The sequence below is a fragment of the Atta cephalotes genome (assembly GCF_000143395.1).
Source record: "Atta cephalotes unplaced genomic scaffold scaffold00029, whole genome shotgun sequence".
Taxonomy (NCBI): domain Eukaryota; kingdom Metazoa; phylum Arthropoda; class Insecta; order Hymenoptera; family Formicidae; genus Atta; species Atta cephalotes.
This window is the reverse complement of record NW_012130093.1, coordinates 2,337,416-2,343,519: the sequence shown is the minus strand read 5'-3', so window position 1 is coordinate 2,343,519 and position 6,104 is coordinate 2,337,416.

Sequence of the window (6,104 nt, the reverse complement as noted above, 5' to 3'; positions counted from 1 at the left end):
GGATAGCCTCAAAAGATGACAGTTTTTTCGACGCGGGATTCGTACGCTACCCGAAAGATGGGAGAAAGTAGTGGCCAGCGATGGACAATACTTTGAATCATAAATGTATAACCAGTTTTTTACAATAAAACCTCGAATTTCGGAAAAAAACGGCGGAAGCAAAGTTGTACACCTAATATATGCGCGATTTTTTCAGATGCCTCGACTACTTTAGCTCAAACGCTAAATTGAAGATCTACACACAGCGAGGAACTGTGGAAAACTAAACGATTGTGCGATCAGATTACTGAACGAGGACAATAAGTGGCTTCGAGAATCACTGTAGGAAGGAACGCGTCCCGTTCATCGTTTACGCCGACCTGAAATCTGCATTGGAGAAGACAGATGGGAATCTTGAATCGTATACGTATCATCATAACGTGTTTAGTATCGGATATTATGTACACTGCTCGTATGGCAACTCGGATTATCGTTTTCGCCGTGATAAGGATTGTATAGCGGAAAAACTCAGAAATTTGACGCATAGTATACAGTCTATAATTTCGGCTAACGTACCCATGGTTTCATGCAAGACGATTAGCAAAAATATAATAACGCACTATTACGAGAAATCGTTTGCATCAAACGATACGCAATCACAGCCACTTAACTGGGCGACATAGAGGCCCCGCTCAAATTGTAATCAAAATTATAGGGATTCGCATACCCGTAATTTTTCATAACTTACTAGGCTACGATGCGCATTTCGTCATCAAGGAAATTGCCATCACGTACAAAGGACTGTTGATTTTTTACCGATAACAAAAGAAAAATATATCTCGTTTACTAAACATGTTGAAAATATCAAAATTGATAAAAAAAAATTGTATAAAATTACGGTTTATAGATTCATGCAGATTTCTCGCTTCTAGTTTGGACAAATTGGTTTTTTCTCAGTAAAAATAAGCTGTGGATATTGCAACACGAATTTTCCAATTTATCAGAAGAAAATTTTCTTTTGACACGAGAGGAGTCTTTCCATGCAAGTACTTTGACTGTGTTGAAAAGTTGGAGGAGCTATATTTATCGGCTCGCGAGTCGTTTTACAGTTTATTGACAAACGACACGGTATCTGAGAACGCTTATGCGGACGCTGTCAACGTGTGGCAGCGATTTTCCATCCGAACACTCGGTGAATATTATTATATAATGACTTATATCTGATATTGTTAGCCGATGTCTTTGAAAATTTCCATGACAGTTATGGGCTCGATATCCCGCGTATTATTATACCTTTCTGGGCTTCACGTGAGACGCCATGTTAAAACAAACGGGTATAAGATTTGAACTACTTACAGACATTGACAAGTTTATAGAGCGCGGTATACGCAGTGGTCTGAGTCAGTGTTCGAACAGGTACGCACAGTAACAAATACATGTCGTCATATGATCCATCGAAATCGTACTTGATGTATTATACTATAATACGTCAATAATCTAACGGCTGGACAATATGTCAACCATTGTCTTATGCCGATTTTCAATGGATCGACGACGTACAAAATTTTGACTTTACGACCATAACATTAGATTCGGCAACAGATTATATTCGGAGTACCTGCAACATCTTCATGACGCGCATACTGATCTACCATTCTGTTCAACGCGTGAGAAACCACCTGGCAAGCGCGATGATAAGCTCCTCGCAACGTTATGCGATACACAGCGTTATATCATACGTTTTCATAATCTGCAGCAATGTACTCTCCATGTTCTTCGTATTACAAAGGTTCATCATATATTGCAATTCGCGCAATAACTTTATGTCGATATATCCCAAAAGATATAGTCTTGTTATCATTTAGTGTCATCGTACGGGGTAAATCCTACCCATTATTTAATTACTCGGATTATGACCGCGCCAGTGAGCATTTGTCATCAGCAAAATGCTTCTGTAAGTCTGTACGTCATCATCCGTACAGATATTTTCAATGGGAAATTTCATGAAAATTAATTAGTACAGCCCGGTGTTCCATCATATCGTTCCCCATCTATAATTATATCGTCATTTTTGTGCAAGATGATACGTTTGTCACCAAGCATTGTTCCCGTCACTGAAATATACTCCATAACAACATCTATGTTAGCTTTCTTGCCGCTCAGGGCCGCTTTCAGATATTTCTGTCCCAATAGACCATAGTTTGCAGCTTTTCTTGCTCCTCGAAAGCATGTGTCGAATAGATGTTACGAATAGTTCATCAGAAATCTCGAAAATTTGTTCGACGGTGAGAGCATGGTCATGCGATAAATTGCGCGGTTGTATTATTTCAGACACTTCAAAGGATGATACGATTTTCGACGGTTTTCGATGGTACGGTTACGATTAACTCAACATTGATTTCACAGGCGTGGAAGCCTGTACAGGATTGTCATACAAAACTCGATCATTTTCTTTTGGGTTTTGGTTCCTCGTCTTCTCCCAAAAAGAATGTTTCAGTCATAATAGGATCCTTGGAGGATTCAACAGTGTTGTTTTCAACAATCTGTTTCAGCGGATCGATAATAGGTTTGAAATGCGATATCTTCCTCCTTTTACCAGTCTTCAAGGCGCGATACTTTTTGCGAATCGAATTACTCATTTTCGCCATTTCCTTAACTATCTTTTCATGATCTTTACTGTTGTCTATGTCAACGTATTGAGATCAACTGACACATCACGATATTACAAAGTCATTAAATCCTTTTTTGTATCGCCCATCGATAAGCGTATTGTCCTTGTCAATCACTAGAAATCCATACTTTTGCTGCCAATTTACGACATCGCAGAAATCCTTAAAGGACATATCGATATACACGCATTTCAGATTGGTATTATCTTTGAACAGGATCAACAGATTTGCATTGTCGCGTATAAGGTGCTTCAGTAGCGTGGCTGGAATCGCCAAGGCAGTAAACGATAACAAAGCGGCGCAGCATCAGCTGGAAAAACTGCAACGTCATAATCGCGCCATGGAAGACCGCGGTGTTTATCTCATTCCCTACAAGCGCAAGGTATCGAACGTAGAAAAAAAAACTCGATGAAACATTAAAAATGCCGAAGGGAGTAACTATCGATGTGCAATTGCAACAACTTGCACATCGCATTCCATATTTTAGAGGCATTTTTATGCATACTACATTACCGATCGAAGGAGTATGTCAAAACGAGAGCGATATCGTAAATCTGGACAATGCCAAGGGATCTGGTATACATTAGCGTATACGAAAAGAGGGAATTGCGTTATGTACTTTGACAGTTTCGGCAATGTTCGCCGAAGGAACATGAACGACATCTGGCAAATAGTGTAATCGAGTACAATCGCACACCTCATCAACGTTACAATCAGAACAATTACGGGCAGCTTTATCTACAGTTTCTATCAATGGACGACAAGCAATTTAAGAACCGACGCTGTTTAACTCATGCTCGTTTGAAACATGTCGCTGACGTTTAAGCTAATCGGCAAGAGTAGCGTCCTCGCCGTGAGCTACTTTCCAGCGACAGATTTGAGTGATGGTGATTACGAGCTCGGTTTGACGAACTTTGAAATGTACTGTACTTTAGCCAATGTAAATTCAACAAACAACAAGTTTTTCTATGGCAATGAGGAAATTGTCATTCCCGAAGGATCGTACGAACTGCGTGATATAGAGCGGTATTTGAAGCATGAAATTTTACGTTCTCACAATGAAAAGGGCAAGGAGGATGAAGAATTCTCGCTGGTTATTCGCGCCAACAACACATGAAAAGTGAAATAAAATGCGCCTATAGGATAAATTTTGCAAAACCTCACAATATTGGTTCGCTGCTAGGATTTACGTCGAATCGCGTGCTGGAGCTACAACAGTGGCACGAATCGAACGTGCCGATAAATATCAACTTGAATATCACACGTATCGAGAGCAACATGATCGCGGGTGCGTACAGCAACAACAGGTGCATTCACGATACACGAATTTTCGCCGAGGAATTGCCGCCGGGATATAAGATATCGGAAAGGCCGACGCAGATCATTTATCTTCCGATCGTTGTACGAAGCATTACAAATCTGACGATACGCATAGTGAACCAAGACGATCGATTACTTGATTTTCGCGGAGAAGAGATCACAGTTAGGTTGCATATACGGCGGTGCTAACGTGAAATGCTTATGTTGAATGAACAGCTAAAAATGAAAAATATACCTTTTACTGCAAAGACTGCATCTGGAAAGAAACTCACTGCGTCTAACACTGCATAAAGTTAAATTTTATCGTACGAAATGGCTGATATCCTGAATAATATCGGTGAGCCGATTTTTGATGACCACATCATCAAAAATTGAGACTCACAATCCGTATGTTAAGCATAGGGACAAGATACATATATTTATGCAGCAACAGAATTTGTACACGTTGCCGTGCGACAGTTTTCTCTATATCGAATTGATGGTGAAGAAGAAAAACAATCAATGACTTAGAAATAATTGCGTGTCATTCATGTTGGATGAAATTCATATATGAACTCAACGGTGGAGATTGACCGCAACAGAAACGTTGGAATTACCAGTATCAAGAATTATATGTCAATGACGTACGACAAAGCTTTGATTGCCTTAAACGCAGGATGGAACTCTAGATCCGACACAAAGGGAGGATACTTTAATTTTTGCATGCCGCTTAACATGCTGTTGGGCTTTTGCGGGGATTACAAATGCGTGATCGTCAACGCTCGCCACGAATTGATTTTGATACGAACGCGAAACGATTACAATTGCTTGGTAGGAAATCCCGTGATGGAGTCTGAGATTGAATTATTCAAAGTGCAGTGTCAGATGTCTCACGTTGCATTAAACGAGATCAATAAATTATCAATGCTGCGAACATTGGAAAACGGTTATCTGAGCATGAGTGGGATCTGTGCGAGTAGTCCTTTGTTACAGACTACGACCAAACATTCATGGGCTGTCAAAACTCAACTTGAGAAGCCGCCATTATCTTTGCTCTGCAGACCGGTCGAAAGAATGCCATGTCACGAGATGTTAGCGTGTTCGACGACTGTAATTTGAATAATGTAAAAGTATATCTAAATTCAGAATTTTATCCATATGACGATTAAATCTGGATTTTGACAAAAAGAAATATGCCATCCTATTTGATATGTACGCGCGTTTTCTTAAAGCGTATTATGGAATCAACTGCTTCAAAACATTATTTAATGTGCTCTCATTTATCGAGAAAGAGCCTTTTGCCCGCGACAAAACGAATTCGTCAAGAATACCATTGTGGATGTACGCATAAAATTTGACTACAAGGAGAATGTGCCCGCCAATACTATTGCCTACTGTCTCATCATACACGATCGAGTACTGTCCGTTATCCAACATAGTACGCAAGATTATGTAAATTGCAAGAACTTTAAAAAGGAGACCAGGGTAAAGCACAGTAAGAAATAGTCTCGTCATGATCATATCAATGTTTGTGTATCTGCAAAGTTCGTCGTTAACAAGAAGTTTATCGTCAAAGAAATAGCAGACCTGCTGAAAGAGAGAACCGTTCTAACACATTACATTTTTTTACAAGTCCCGTGAAAATTTTTGATAAGTTTCAACAGGTCTTGCGCTTCCTGGTTTAATATTTATCACCATGGATTGTTATGAGAGAATGAGATAGTCCCATACAACGAGGCGAAATGCCTAATCATGGCGGCTGTATTTGAAGACGGTGCTATCGTGTACGTTAAGGCGAGAAACGAAAGTGGCTGTGGAACTTGCTTCTGGACGATGAGCGAGAATACATGTATATTGAAATCATGGATGCAGTTTACGAAGACATGGAATCTTTAACTAATCTGGATGATTGTAACACTATACGATGTGGTAGACACGATAAGAATTGTGCTTTGCAAAATGTATTTAAAATATTTATTTGCAACGACAGGAAGAAGAATTATAAGATTTTCAAAATGTATGTTATGTCACATTAACGTATTTTTATTTCCATTACTCTAACCAGTAGACATGTAAATAAATAAATAAATACATATATATATATATATATATATATATATATATATACTATATATATATATATATATATATAGTGTA